The sequence below is a fragment of the Ptiloglossa arizonensis genome, chromosome 13 (assembly GCF_051014685.1).
Source record: "Ptiloglossa arizonensis isolate GNS036 chromosome 13, iyPtiAriz1_principal, whole genome shotgun sequence".
In the NCBI taxonomy this organism is placed as follows: domain Eukaryota; kingdom Metazoa; phylum Arthropoda; class Insecta; order Hymenoptera; family Colletidae; genus Ptiloglossa; species Ptiloglossa arizonensis.
In genome coordinates, this window is record NC_135060.1 from 3886846 (window position 1) to 3903062 (window position 16217).

The 16217-nt window shown below is 41.9% G+C and overlaps 1 protein-coding gene across 4 annotated transcripts in view; it reads right to left on the bottom strand.

Annotated features, from left to right (window-relative positions):
- Sona (sol narae metalloprotease) overlaps positions 1-5142 on the bottom strand; it is a 91160-nt gene extending 86018 nt beyond the window's left edge. For 2 of the 4 annotated variants that reach the window (XM_076325139.1, XM_076325135.1), the window contains exon 1: positions 4619-5142. The gene's annotated coding sequence lies outside the window, so the exon portion shown is untranslated. Of the gene's footprint in view, positions 1-3774; positions 3839-3954; positions 4043-4618 lie in introns of those variants that run through there. The other 2 variants (XM_076325136.1, XM_076325137.1) reach the window with 2 other exon arrangements.
- Positions 5143-16217: the final 11075 nt, after the last annotated feature.

Here is a 16217-nt window from a genome sequence, read left to right on the forward strand (position 1 = left end):
ACGAATACGTATCTCGTGTTAAAATTTGTTGCTTTTCTCGACGTGTAAACCATTCGAATAACTATGGACGATAATTACATTGCGAGATACATCAGAAATGCCAACGCAATCCCAATCGAAACGCTTAGACGCTCCCGACCGGAAGTCACTCGAATAACCACGCGCAACTAGTGGTAGAATAACGATAAATACAAGGACAATTACAAAAGTTGATACACAAAGGATAATAAAAGTGTTTCGCGTAACTGAGGATCAATCTTTCTCGTAGAACGAAAAATCGTCGACTGGACATCTTCTCTTCAACTTTGCGTACATTGTTCGCACTTCTCTTCAATTTTTTCTATCTCTCTCCGAACCACCTTGTACACCCGATTAACAAATATAATTGTTGAAACGATTAATAATTTGTCGCGATTTAATAAATACAATTAATAAAATAAATACAAAATCGACGCACTCTTCGAACAAAATACGTCGAATCGAAGCGAACGTCAATTTCGCGAAAAACAACGGAAGTTTTGATACCGTGGCAAACATTCTTCGAGGATATTTGATTACAAATTCCTCGGTGACTTTAAGGTTCACCGTATCACGATCGTATGTTTGACTCGCGACTGTTTATCCGGGTTGTTTAGGTTCAACCGGAGACGCGTACATTTGGTAAACATCAATACCTACGAGCGTGGCTCTAGACTAACTGGTCTTTCCTTTCTGTAATATCGAATTACCGAAAACAGTGTAAATCGAGATTACATCGCGAGACACAAGAGCACGGGTGAATAAACTACGCGTAAGTATTTGAAGGGTCGACGAGCCACCTTGAAGAAACAAGAAGTGTCCGAGTGAATGGAAAAATGAATAACTCCGAGCCAATCGTGCTGTGTTCGAATTTATAGGTGAACCGTGTTCAAACATAGAACAAACGATCCCGAGATGGACATATCGTTCAAATATTACCAGACTCGATCCTTTCGCACTTGGTTACTTTCAAATGTTTTATGCATTCGATCCTCATCGGCAACGTTGATCGACTCGGGCAGCGCGCTGAAGATGCTTGCCAGAAAGTGAAAGAAACCTGATTTCATTGAGAAAACCTGTGTGGAAGACTACGTTCACCCGGCCATCATTTTGACCACTTGCTGTGAAAAACGTTTTCTGCGTTCTAGAGTCCACGCGGCTCTACCGAGAACTATTGACTCACAAATTAAGGGGCTGAGTATCTATGAAACTATTAGCTCCCGGACATATGTTTACCGAGTCTTTTTACGTTCCGTTCAGTGATTTCTAGCGCCTGTTAATGTTTGTACCTAGAATTTTTTGCAACCAAGACGATGTACAGGACGATCCACCGAATGTAGAACGAGTAACCTTGTTGGTCACTGTAGACGGTAACCCTCGTCTACCGAAGCTATCGTTTCTCGGTAATTTGAAATAAAATTCTCTTTATTTTTGCTTCGAACGGTCAAGGACATTTGTAAGATTGGACTAGAAGAGTAATTTTTGGAGCACCCTGACGAGCATTGTTTTGAAGATTTTTTAACAAATCACAGTTCTCCGAAGAGAACGTAAAAGTAGATTTGAAAGATTGGGTAGAAACTAAATTCGATCGCGGACTGCACGATGCTCTTTAGAAAGTCGATGCAAGTGTTTATAAAAGAAGTTCCTCGCAATCGCGTTGCATTTGCTCAGAACGTAAAATTTGTCGATAATATGCAATTAAGGATCGAAGATAGGGAAAAACTAAGTTGATTGGTTTCGTCTAGCGAAAGAGCTACCCAAGATAGTTGCTTAACCTTTGATAATCAAGATTGAGTTTTAATAGCAGCACTTCAGCTGAGCGAAAAGATACTCGTTCGCACTTGTATACCGGTCGTTCCATTTGATTTATATCCACGCGTTTATATCACTGAACTTGCGTAACAAAGACACGGAACGAATAAAAATATTAAATTAGTTTCCTATGGAATGTTTATTCGAATGAACGAATAAAATCATTTTGCTTCGAAACAGCTACAGTTATCGATACCTTCTCAAACGAGGACATTTTCAACGAGTGTCTTTTTAATTAAGAAAATACTAAATTCATTCCAATCGGAGATTCTTTGGGATAAAATCAAAATGATTGGATAAGTTTAAAAATTGTTCGATTTTAATACGAAATTAATTAGACTTAATTGAATTGCGATAAATACTGTTCGGTTTTGTTAATATTGGAATGATGGTCGAAAAAAGTTTCGGTTTCAGATGGACCACATCGTGCAATAAAATTAACAACGAAAACCTCGATCTAACGTACCAGGTACTACGAGTGTAAATATGTAATAAGAAAACTAAAAACACTTTAAGCGGTACATAAAAAGTTATGAAAATGAAAAGCACAAAATTGACACGATTCGGGGTATACCTATTGCGCATTAATCGAATAAAATAACAACTTACTTGGTTAGTAGTAACGAAAATAAGAAAGAAGTATTTACAGTATAAATATTGGTAGAAGGATTAGTAGCGATCTCTAAGTATCTAGTAAAAGTATAAGTATATTCGTTTCTCCGTTCCTCTTACCTAAAAAGACATATAAACACGTGGTTAACCTAATTCTATACGATAAAACGTGAAATTATAGAAGAGAAGGAGAGCAACTATGATACAATAATCACCTAAGAGAAATTAAAGTATATTATGTATAATTGGGACAAGTTTTAATTCAATTTCTCTCGAGTCGTTGTCGTATTACGGTTCTCCTTCTGTTCCGTTTTATTATTTAGAATCGGGTTAACCACGTGTCAAAAATATGTATTTCTTTCGAGTGGAAAATATTAAGGAACGAGTACGTTATTCTTCTGTTACAAATTTAAAGATCGCGTTATATTTCTTTTCCGTATTCCATTAACATTTCTACCGGAAATACATTATTTTCACCTATGTTCCAACGTGTTAATTTCGTGTTTTCCAATTCCATAATTTTTCGTACATCGTTTAAATCGTTTGCAGCCTTATTCCTTCTGTGATACATTTTTCTTTATTATTATTTCGAGCGAGAAACTTCCAGAAGAATCGGCTTGCTCTTGGACTGCCACGAATGTTAATAATTTTGTAAAAGAATCGCGTTCTTTGTTTTTAGATAACCACTTGGTTAAAATTGATCGACATCGGCAACGCTGTACGTTATTTTAGACGCGACGACGCAATAAAAACGCAAACGAATAACGGTAACGCGCGCGAAAAAAGCGAAATATTTGAACCCAAAATCGACACGACGAGCTCTGTGATCGAATTGTTCAAAAATCATAACCGATGTCGTTTCAAATTTACAAACGAATATCGACACAACTGTTAATATTCAAATATATATTTCATTGCACCGTTGAACATTCGTACATCGATACGACACTGACCGGAACACCTGTGATCGAACACTTGGATATTTTTGACTCGTTCCTCGAGAATTTAAACGCAAAACGCACCACTAGTCGTACCAACGAAACGGAAAGAGGTATCTCCCCGTGGCAGTAGATAAAGAATAACGTGCACAATGTTCCATCGACCAACGATAACCCGAAGAACACGCGTCGATAATCGGTGCATTTACCTAACTCGAACGGAACATTAACATCGTCGACCCGTTCCTTGAAAACTCGAACGTAAAACACTGCTATTTATACGAACGATACTTCCACTATTTTCTCCCGTTACTGTTAAAAGAACGATAACCACAACTATCCATCGACCGAAAATCACTTGGAAAAACGTGTATCGATAATCGGGAACGTTTACCTAGCTCGAACGAAATTGCCGATCGGTTTCTTGCGAATTTGAACGTAAAACGTTCGTACGAAAGAAAAGTAAAAGATACTCGTTCCACTGTCTACTCGTATCGGTATTAAAGGAACAATACCCGCGACTGTCCGTCGAGTAAAGATCGTCGACGAAAGAGCGCGCAATTGGAGGATTTACCTTGCTCGAACGTAACTCGTCCGCAACTAGTTCGAAGGTAGGACCGAACACGCGAGAATCGCGCGCGAACCAGACACACGTCGAGTTCGCGCCGCTCGAGTTCGAAGCGCGAGCGACAGACGCGCGCAACATCGGACGTTTGGCAACGGCTGCGAAACGCCCGCTTCCTGGCACCGTGGACACACCAACGACCGCGTCCTGGCTCGAATCGAGGGAATCGCGTTCACCGTGTACACGGGACCACCGTCCGTGGCCCGGGTAGAACGTCTGTCTCACCGACGAACGAACGAACGCTCGCGATCGACGACCCACGGTAAAACGATCGCCGCCAGCTGTCGCGAGCCAAAACATTCGCCACGCTCGGCGAGTACGGGCAGGTGTACAATTACAAAACACAAACGCGTCCTTTTCTCCGGTTTTCCACCCGTTCTCCCGCGAGAACGGAATATCTGGCACAAGTGCACCTCGATACACCGTACACGTACGGGGTAAGGGGAACGGGAGGAACCAAGGTAGCGGGGTGGGGGGAGGACGGGACGGAACGGAACGGAACGGGACGGGACGGGACGGGACGGGACGGGACGAGACGAGACGAGACGTGCACTTTCGCTGTCGTTCCCGAGACGAACGAACTCTATCGTCCACAATACCGGGGCGTCCTTACGCGTGAAAGTGTTATCCTGCGAGATATCCTCGTACCGAGTCTGCCGCCGTGCACCAACAGTTTATCCTCGTTTTCTCACTTCTTCCCTCCTAGTCCCTTCGTGGACGAGGAGAGCAGCTGTCACCGATCGTTGCGCAGAAATGAAAAGAAAAGGAAAACCGCGATACGCTCTTTACCTCCCTCTCTCTCTATCTTTTATCTCTCCGTCGCTCCGGACCAGGAGGTTTTCAAGCTGCGCGGACTCGAACTCACGGGCATTTCTTTACCGTTACCCTCGAGACACCCTTCGCGTCGTGAACACCGTTTTCTTTTTCTCCGTCGCGTACGATCGGCTCCGGACACTCGTCGGTCCGAACGAGGGAAGAAAGAAAGTGGGGAAAAAAAAAGAAAAAAATGAAACCAAGCGACGGGGGATTTCGCGCGCGCGTTGCAGTGACGTGAGGGGAGCGGGAGGGGAGGGGCGACGGCGGCGGCGGCGAACGAGCAGCGGCAGAGAGCGCACCGCGGGATTGGAAATTAATGCGAATGCGCGAGCGGACTCGGTATAACTGCGGGCGACGATACTCGTCGACGTCGGTGGCAAATGTGGAAGGTAGGGGAACGGGACCCGGGGTCTGGGGACCGCTCGGGCACTGGGCGATTGTGATTGTTGCACGACCGTATCCGCGCGCACGGGAGAAGGTTGCCTCGCCACCGATCGCTACGCTACTGTCGCTCGTTTCAAAATCGGGAAAGTCCGCGAGCCTCGCTCGGGCTACTCGAGAGGGAGGGGCTGTCCTTTTCGCGTACCCTCTTTCGGTGTCGAGATACATACGCGACGACCGATGGACCCCGCCGACCGATTCGCCGACCGATCGAGTTTCCACGCGGACTCGGTTGCGTCCAAGCGTTCCGGATTTGTCATCATTCGCCCTACCTTTTCATCAATTTATCCCAGAGAAAACGACGGAACGTTTCCTCGGATGCACCTCGTTCTTGCGGTATCGATGACCCTGTAAACGACCATTCGTGAAAAGAACGTGACGTTTCGATTCCAAACCGGGGAACGTATTTTTTTCGATAGCGTGCGACAGATCGGTGATCGATCTTCGAAAGTAGACGTAACGTTTGGAAAATGTTCAACGATCGACCGTAGCCCTCGACGTTTCCCTTAACCCTTTCGTTACCAAATTCTTTCGTATTCGTCGGAAAATCTGTTTGTTTACAGTTTCGTTTACGGTAAAGGACAAACAGTCGATCCGTGAAAATGGTGTAACGTTTCGAAAACTTTCCAGGATTATCCATCGACCTCTTGCTCGTTTCTTTGCCAAATTATTCAACAATTTCTTTAGATTTTCGTGTTGGGAACGTATCCCGTAATCTTTCACCGGATCTTCTACGGAACCGTAGTCTTTATTCGCGTATACGTAAGTGAACCGAGGCAACGACTAGCACGGGGTTGGAACTCGCGTATTGTTCGACAACAGCATGGAAACAGAACACTCACACTGTGGCGTGAGTAATAACTGCAGCTCGATGACTGTTTCGTTTCGATGCCAACGTATGATGCAATTTCGCCTCCAATTTGTCTAAACTGTAACCATTTACCGATAGGTAAATTTTAAATTCTTGCGGTTGTAATTTCCTAAGAAACGTCGTATCCTTAGTGTTATCGTAACATTTATCCGATACTTGCACCAGTTTACGTTTATTGCATCCAAACGTTGAAATTGGAACAGTTTCTTCGATCGAACGGAATATATTTCGGACGAAGAAACAGATTACGGTAGAAAATTCTTCGAGCGAATCGGAAAACGATACGGTGGAAAAGATGGGGATTGGTTTAACGAATGGTGCATTTATTGTAAAAGATATCGGGTCTACGTTACCTGTTCACTCGGTTGTAACTCTGTTTCAAATTGTCGATCTTCGGTCGAAGAAACATCGATAATTGTACACTAGCATCGATGTGATCCGCGATTCGTCCTCATTTCGATCGAAACAAACGCCACTGAGACCAGGAAAATGATTTCTTCGGGATAAGATACCGTAACGTACGTTACGTTTAAGAAACAGTTTCAATGCGGTCGTGAAACGACGCGAGAATTTTCAAACGAGAAATTGGAGCTTCTTTTCGCAGAAAATCCTGTTCGGGCGCAAGAGGAATTTGCTCGAGAGTTTGCAGCGAACCAACAAACGAGTTCCTATCGCCCACGTAATTTAGGGAGAATTCACGAGACAGGTCGTTGGATTCCACGTGTTCTCGATCCAAGAAAAACTTATCGTATCGATCCGTAGACGTAATACACGTATACAGATTTCGAATAGCACACGGAGAACCATACGAACGTAACGATACTATATGAAACGGAAATGTCAATTTATGTTACCTAACAGAAGTCAGAAAATAGAGGGAGTAGATTCCCAGTCGATCGCACCAGATGCAAATTTACGGTTTCACCGTAATGGGTCAAAGGGTAAAAACGATACATTTGAGTGAATTAACGAATCTACAGGGGATAATGTTGCAATTTTATTTACAAGAATAAATCCTGTTGCAAATAATTCTGTTTTTGCAAGCTCCAGAGGTGAAAACCCCCTTAACGAACCGCGCTATTCTTGTCGTTAATGGACTATCGGTTGGAACGATTATTGGCAACGGGCTGTTAATTTTCTATGATCGACGAGTTTCTGTTGATTCTGGTTGAAAATTGATTAAACAGGATACGCAACCACTTGGAGAAAGTGTTGCGCATAACGAGATCGATGCTGAGGATGTTAAAGGTTCCTCGGAGAAGCTTGAAGAAATAAATATCGGTTAAAAGTTGAATTTTTTTTTTTTTTTTAACGAAGGAATAGCGAACCATCCAATCGATCCGGTTTTGAAATATAAATTGACGATCATTGATTCGGAGTACGAGTTCGATTTTACATTGTTCAAGGTAGAATATATTGTTTCGTTTTCGTAAACGACGATAAGTATAATCGATGTTTAACATTCGAACCACCGAATCGGTCTGTAAATTCGTTAACGTTGTTTAATTTCGTCCAACGATGACGATACGAACGTCTTTACCACACGATGTAAAAAGTAAACGTACAGACCGATAAACGGTGTTAATGGCCCGACCACATATTCGTTTCTTTTTCCATTAAAGCATTTCAACGACACTAATACCAATCGTTACAAATTGATGTAGAAAACTGACAATTTACGTGTCCACACGTAATAATGGCATCAAAGCGGAAACGGTTAGTACTAATTATAGAAGCAAAACACAAGATAATGCACAAGTTGGAAAGTAGCGAGAGTGACGTAACACGTGCAAAAATTTATGGCATCGGTCTTTATTAAGAATCCACGAAGCATTCGTAGATCTCGAAAAAAGTCTCAACTGATCTAACATTAAGACGTAAAAGGAATGCAATGCTACGCGGTTAAATATGTTAAAAAACACTTCGGTGATTTAGGAGGCAAAAATGTATGGGTAAATTACATCGGTTCCTTATATTGCAATTTCGCTACTGTCGATATGTTAGTTATTTTACCTGTTACGAGAAAGGGACATATTCTATGCAAAAAACAAAGTAAGTAAATGGTCATTACTCTGGAAAAAATAACTTCGAAAATTCGTCGAGTACACGTACGCTTTAACGTAGACTTTACTACTTTCTATTATTTAATTAATCATCAACGGAGATCGGACTACTGCAAACTCGTTTAAGCTGCATTTTCGAAGAAAACTGAAACGTACACAATACTCGAAGAAATTACCAAGTACCATCTTCGTAGTATTATCCTGTAGAAAACGATCGACGTTGATCGAAAAATGAACGTTTAATTGTTCGAAAATTTCCCTGCTCGAAAATGATCGAACAATCGTTGCTTCTTATTAATTCGAGCAACAAGAGCTTCACCGTAAAGAATTGTCCAAAAGTTTTTTGAACGACGAAGTAGACGCGCCAATCTGGAGAATGATGCGCAGAAGCTCTGGCGCATACTGCGCGCGCAATCTACCGAAAAGAAGTTTAACCGAGAAATATGTCTCGTTTTCTTCACTCTTCGGGTATTACCCGGAACGATGATTATCTCCTTTCAACTCTACAAAATTGTTATCAATAATGACAATTCTTTGCGTCTTTATTGCACTAGAATTGTATATAATACGAAGTGTGAGAATAAAATACGATACACGGTGGTAAAACCGATTATATACAACGGTGCACAGACGATGCACAGTTATATGCTACTACGAGTCTAACCTAGACCCAAATATGCATATTGTGTTACAATATTACGTAACCTCTTTCGAGATAAATAATCTTCTTCGGGATAAAAAGAAATCGAACGGATTTTGAGCCACGATCTCTAACGATCTTGTGAAATTTAATCGTGCATATTTATTCGTAATAATGCGATTGCATCCATCTTACATTATCCAAAGCGACTTAAATACCAAACGTATGCGTACTTCCTCGAATGAGAGATTTGAACGAAAAAGCGTTCGAGTATTGTAACGAAACGTTACACATCGGGTGTCGTAATGCGGTATACAACAAAGAGAAATATACCTTTGACGGAATAAAAAAACCTAGTAATTATTTTCTCTCGAACAAAGATTCTAAAAGATATGGACGAATTTATAACCTGTCTTGGTACCAACTCACCCCATAAATAACTCGGCCGCTTGCGGTACATATTCCAGATAAAAATAAACAGCTATCTGTTAACGATTAATCAAACATACGATTCCCTTCGTGCTCCACGGTCCTTTCCAACTAAAAGTAGTTTTACTTTAATTAAGCAGTCTTTCCTTCTTCTTCGACGTCCTGTTTCGCCAAAGAGATCACAGACGTCTTCGCTTACGTAAATTAAGTAATGTACGTTGTTACTGCATAGCACTTGTACTGGTTTTTCCACGAAATGAAGTAAGCGTAGTCTAGTTTTTATTTCTTTGTCGCGCGATCCTCGAAAAGACCGCATTCCGAACGAGATAATATTACATAAAACTTGAAACTCGCACAGTGTACGTAGGTGCTATTAGAAAATCTCTTCTCCGAGCGTTCTGTATCTTTAAAAAAGATTCAACGCGATCGATCTAGGTTCAATACCGATCGAGTGTTCAATAATACTCTCGACTCTAATTTACCGATCTTTATCACGAAATTACTAATTTCTTGCTTTCTCAGGATTAACTTTTACGTCCTATACGTTGTATTCGAAGGTAACTCGTTGAACAAGATGAGTAATGTTTGCGAAAAAAGAAACCGTACTGTAAACTTCTATAAAACTATAAAAATCGCCACAGAAGAATGACACCGTATTCGCTTCTCAACTTCCTACCAAAGATATTATTCCTAACGTCCTCTAAATAGGACACCGATCGCACGAGTTGTACACCGAAAAGTTTATCGGTAACGAACTAACATTTGAATAGTTACGGTAGAGCCTCCCAAATCCGCCTACACTCTTCGTTTCCACCCAATTGAATCAAATTTAATACCAAAAGAATCGTTCCATTGTCCCGACATTGTCCAAAAATTCCCACCGTTTCTATTCCGATAAATAAAATTGAATATCGAACGAACAACGATCGTGTTCAATTATCCAAACGTCTTCTCAACCTAACAATAAATTCCGTACGTTTCCATTCGAACGAATAAAAACATCGATATCCTAATAACTCAAGTTCCGTTGTACGAACACCTTGGTACGTCTCCGTGATCGATTCGGATACGGGGAGACTACAACGTTCGCTTTGTTCGATTTCTTGAACGTGTTGCGTAACGGACAACGTTAAACGATTCCACGTATCTTTGGGCGTCGCATCTCGTTCGCGCGATACACAATTTTTCCCCGTCTGGCGAGACATTGAACGACGAGTAGACCGGACGCCCCTTGTTCGCCAAGAGGAAGCGCTCGCGGGAACGAAATTGCGGGGCACGCGGCCGGAAGCGCGTCCAACGGTTCGCGTGACTCGATCGAACCGAATCTCTCGGGCCGAAGATCGGTCTATCGAACCTCCGTGCCGAACGGCTAGAAAACGTGCACCGTGGAACGAAAAAGGACGGAGCGAATACTGAACGTAAGAGGGGCAAAGGGGCGAGGGCAGCTTGTGCCGTGAAGCGAGAAACAAAGAGCACAGAAGTAGAAGGGAAACGAGCCGGAGACTCGCGATTAGAAGCGATCGTTTTCCGGTTTTCCGTTCGCGAGCTACAGGCCTGCTTGCCCCTGCCTTTTCCTTCCTGCTCGCTCTTTCGTTCGACGGTCTAACAGCCGCCTTACCTCGCGAGAGGGAAAGTATTTTATACCACGGTTGGCTTGGCAAGAGAAAGGGGACACGGTTCGCTCCTAATTTCTGTTTTAACTCGGTTGAACCTATACAGGGTGATCCCGGTTACCGGGACCGGATTGAAAACTTCGTTGACGTAGGAGAATCGACAACGATCGCGGTGGATCTCTTGGGATTTCACGATTGATGTTCGTCGCGATTGGGTTCATTGCGAATCGAAACGTCTCTGCGTGAAACGTACGGGGAAACTTGGAGAAACTCAACGTCGTTGGTGATGTTTCATTTTCTTTCGCGCGTCACGGTATTCTATTTTGTGCGTAGAAGGAAAGATCGGACCAGGATCGAGCGGAAGATGGATTATGGATGGAACGTGGACAGTGTCGCAGAATGTTTACTCGGGTGCAGACTTTGCAAAGACTTAGAAAATGGTTCGAGTCGATACGACTCGTGATTCGGTCCAGGTTTGATCTTTCTTTTCGCATCGGTCGTTTCTCTGTTGCATCGCAAACGTTTCCTGACGAGATTACTCATACTTTTCGTCGTGTTGTTCGATCGTTCGGTGTTCGTCTTTCGGCAATTCGTTTTACATATTTAAATGTCGTCTGTTGGAACGGTACGGCAAGAGTAGGATTTATTTCTCGGGAAATCCCACAGGGAAGCGTCGAATGGATTTAAATTGGACAAACAAAGTGGACACGACGCAGAAGTACGCGCGTATATGTTTCTTCGTAGATTTTCGGTGAAGGAAACTCGTTACGAATCGATAAGTTCTTTAAACTGAATCTTATTTGGAGTGGAACGTCGGCCATCGAAAAGGAAATGTAAAATTCAAGAAACGCTAATATAAAGAGAAAAAAAAAAACAAGCCGATGAGATACTCGTTCAGGATTACACACCAGCCATTGATGCTGCGTATACGCACTCGTTGTGCTCATTAATCGTTCCGTTGTTCGTAAAGATAAACACGTTCGTTTGTAAAATTGTTTCGACAAAGTACTCTTCTCTTCTCGCTTTGGAAAAGATCGATAAAATCTCGTTCTTTCTCGCGCGCGATTTTAGAACGAAATGTATCGTAAATAACGTTAAATATTTCGATAGACGATCCGAAGGAAAGGATTGACACGAATTGTAAAAGTTTCGATGTCGAACGATCGAAGAACAGGATAAAAATCGTAATAATTGCGTAAGAAAATATTTACCGGGATACATTTTTCGGGTGTTGCGAAAATAAAGGAATTGCGAGTCGTTTAGTCAGAGTCGGTAAGGCCCACGAGCGAGGAAAAATTAAACGACACTGTTCACATTCTACTTACACGTGTAGACCATGAGTCTACACTCCCCTTGACCCGTAACTGATCTTACTTTCTCGCTACAATACTTGCCGCGATACGTTTAGAAGAAAATATCTCCCGGAGTGTCGAGTTTTCGATGCGTTTAACTCGATGCCTGTATCTTGTGTCTTATCTACGCGGAATCGTCTACAAAATCGATTTTTGCAACAGACGACTCTGTTGGAAAAAGATGTACCTACGATTGCAAACGTGTCGACGCATTTGGAGAAAAGAGACCTATCGCGAGATCTGTTTCCGTCTCCGTTCAGAGCAGAACTCTAACACGACCCGGTTGTTGGAATCATCCTGTATATCGCGGCCAGAGCGTGTAACTCGACGCCAGTCCCGAGTACGTACGCCAGAAAATACGGAGCACGGTGCAGCGGCATTATTATCCTCTCGTAACGCCTTCTACTTAGGGTTGTTCGATCTTGAATCGATTCACCAGAGAATCGATCTTCCCGCGACATATTCTCGAAATCGATTCTCGCGTATACTGTCTCTATATACTGGATTCTTTTCATCGAAAATCGATCTTCGATTCCTCCAGTCTCGCGTACAACGAATTTCGTTGTTCTCGTATTCATTTCGAATTGCAACGTTCTCGTTGTTTCTTTGTTTTGTTTTTTTTTCTACGATAAAAGCGAGCATTCTTGCCGAAGAAAATTTATTTTAAGATTAGAAAGTAAGATTATTTATCACACGGCTGGTGTCTACCAATTGTGACGAACGGAATGTAATTTTTCGAAAATCGACAATATCACCGTATCGACGATCGTTACCGAATTATCGTTCGATCTTTCGATTCTCAAAATGTAGGTTTTTTTTTTTAAAAATTCTCCGCTGCGTACATCACTCTGCTTGACGAAGAACGATCGTTGAATTTGTAATTTCCTATTACGCGAATTTCAAAGTACAAGCAGAGAAATGAATTTTCGTAAAAGATAATTTCGATGCAGTCTCGAAACAGACACGATACCATTTTTCCTAGACTCGGTCCCATTTTCTCGGTATTCCGTTTTTACGAGACTCGGTTCAATGTTTACCAGATTTCGTTCGAATGGTTTCGAAAATGGATCCCGGTGTCGATTTTTCCGCCGAAAAACGAACATCCCCGCCACGAGCTCGACGCGACAAAGGTAAAACGACGAGAGAAGTGGGGAGAGGTTGTTCGACGCGCAGACGCAGACGCAGACGCGAACGGGCCCCTTTTCTACCGGTGAGAGAGGAGGATGCAGCCTCTTGGCTAAAAGTGAAATCGTCTGCACGACGGCTCGTATCATAGCCGTTATTATACGTTATGCCAGGGTACGGAGGACTTCGGACCACGATTACACCGAACCGCTTACCGGAACACCCGTGGTACGAACGCGCGCGGGACCGGATATCGCGTCTCGACATCCGTCCAACGGATCGGGGACTGGAGGGATGGTCCGACGAAAGGAAAAATTGGAAAAGTTGGTAATTATTTGGCCGTGAACGGGACCGATTCCACTGGGAAATCCGCGGTATTGTTTCCAGCTGCTAGCCGGGTAAACACAAGGCGCAGCTATCTGCGTTAATTACGAAAGTGAAAGTATGGGTCATTCACGATGCTGGAGTGTACGTATGCATATATATGTGCATATGAAATAAAAAGAAATCTCCGGGCACCTCTTCTTTCTGTTCCTTTTACGTAATTGATCTTGATACTGTTCCTGCGTTTCGATTATCCACGCACCGCGACCGAACCACGTACTACTTACACGGTGCTCGAAATGGACGATACAACGGGACGATTTTTGCTCGATAAGGTGCCGATACGTTTTTCAACAATTAATCAACGTTCGTCGAACGTCACTTGTATCTCTTCTCGTTCGTACGTGATTATTATTTTTCACCATCGACGATATTACTTTTTTCTCGTCCCCTCGAAACGCGATTCGTTTTCCCGCGTACGAACGAATACACCGCGATCCAAAAATAATCGAACTTTCGAACATTTACTAGGAAGTAACTGAATTTATTTCGCGGACGAATCAAGCTGCAAGAAAGTGGTGAAAGTTCGTTTGTAAATCGATGCGATGTGCATTCCGGTATCGATAATAAATTGTTAAATTTACAGTAAATTTGCTTCCGGTTCGCTCTTTATCTCGTAAATTGATCCATTTGCAAGTTGAAAGTGGTAAAACCGATGTTTCGGCTGTATATTTTTATTGTACAAATTTCGTATCGGAAAATCCTCGTGATTCGCACCACCTGTTAGATATAAAAGTTACTCGAACATTCGAGACAATTTTTCGAAAAGTCTTCTGTAATTTATTTTCCGTGTCCAATCAATGTACGTAGCTTCTGGTTTTGTTTCCTTCGAGCGAAATTTATCGGCCAAAGGTCTGTACATTTCTGGAACAACTGAAAACTAAAGAAGAAACATCCCCGAGACTCGCTGACGCGAACTCGGACGTGACTAAAATTTCTGTAAAAGTGTTAATCGAAAGAGATTAAATTGTGGGACAAATTGCTAGAGTCACAGGGATTTGAAGTAAAAATATTTATTTATTTTCTAGAAGATCCTCGAATAACATTGTGACATTTTTAAAGACATCTTTACACGAAAAAACAATATTTCAGTTAGCTACGTAAAATAATTCCAAATATCCACAGGACGAATTGCAAGAATCGCAAGAAATTAGAAGCAAAAATATTTCTTTTAATTCCATTTATTTTCTAGAAGATCCTCGAACAGCATTGCGACATTTTTAAAGACATCTTTACGTGAAAAAACAATATTTCAGTTAACTACGTAAAATAATTCCAAATATCCACAGGACGAATTGCAAGAATCGCAAGAAATTAGAAGCAAAAATATTTCTTTTAATTCCATTTATTTTCTAGAAGATCCTCGAACAGCATTGCGACATTTTTAAAGACATCTTTACGTGAAAAAACAATATTTCAGTTGGCTACGTGAAATAATTCTGCAGTGCAAACAGAGCTACCTTGGTTCTTTTTTTTTTAAGTATCTCTTAACGTTAATGCACGGAAATGGTCCCCTGTTATTACCGTTAACTCCTCCATTCGACCCGAACGTCTCTCGGGATCTCGCAAGATCGAAGGCTGTCGATTTCGTAAAGGATTTCACCTTCTTGATGGTTACCGCGAGAAACAGAAATCTTGTAATCCATCGATATCCGCTTCGATGATTCATCGACTTCTCCTCGTCCCTTTTCCTTTTCTTTTTTTTCTTTCTTTCTCGCGTTTCGGACTCATCGGACGCTCGAACAATCACGCGTTACGGTATAATTGATCCTGACGCACGATGCGGACCGAAATAATACCGATTTCGATACAATAAAATGTCCGATGATCGATCAAGCCTCGCGACAAAACGTTCGCATGCACAGTGATCTTATCTTTCGCGAACAATAGAATTCGAAGAACGATAAAACGGAAAGACCGGTGTGGCATCAGGATGGTACGTATCTCGCGTTGAAATTTTCCTAAGTATGAATTTTGCATTGTTTACGATTAATTATCGAAACGAAAAACACGAATCAAGAGATTTTGACGCGAATAGGATTTTGACGAAACAAAGCTTCGTTCAGTCTCGTTAAGTCGACCGTAAAGATACAAATAATTCAAAATCTTATCGAGAAAATTCGATCGTCGGTGTTCGAAAATTTTGGAAAAAAATTTTTATTCACGAAAAAAGTACAAAATGTCCGTAGGATAATGACGATCGCCTATCCCGGTCGTAATTTAAATAATTATTCCATTCGATCTTTACACGAACGAGGTATAAAGTAATTTTTGTTTCGATGAACAATCGCGGAAGGTTGATCGATTGGAACTGTTTAAATGGAGTATTTGGTACGTGCATGCAGGAATTTGAAGCGCGTTAAAAACAATTTCAACATTTTCACGAGGATTGAAAAATATTTTTTTTTTCGCTGAAAATACGAAACTGGGTATCGCGATAGAAAGGAGTACACTGCTTGGAATGATTAAACAAACGTG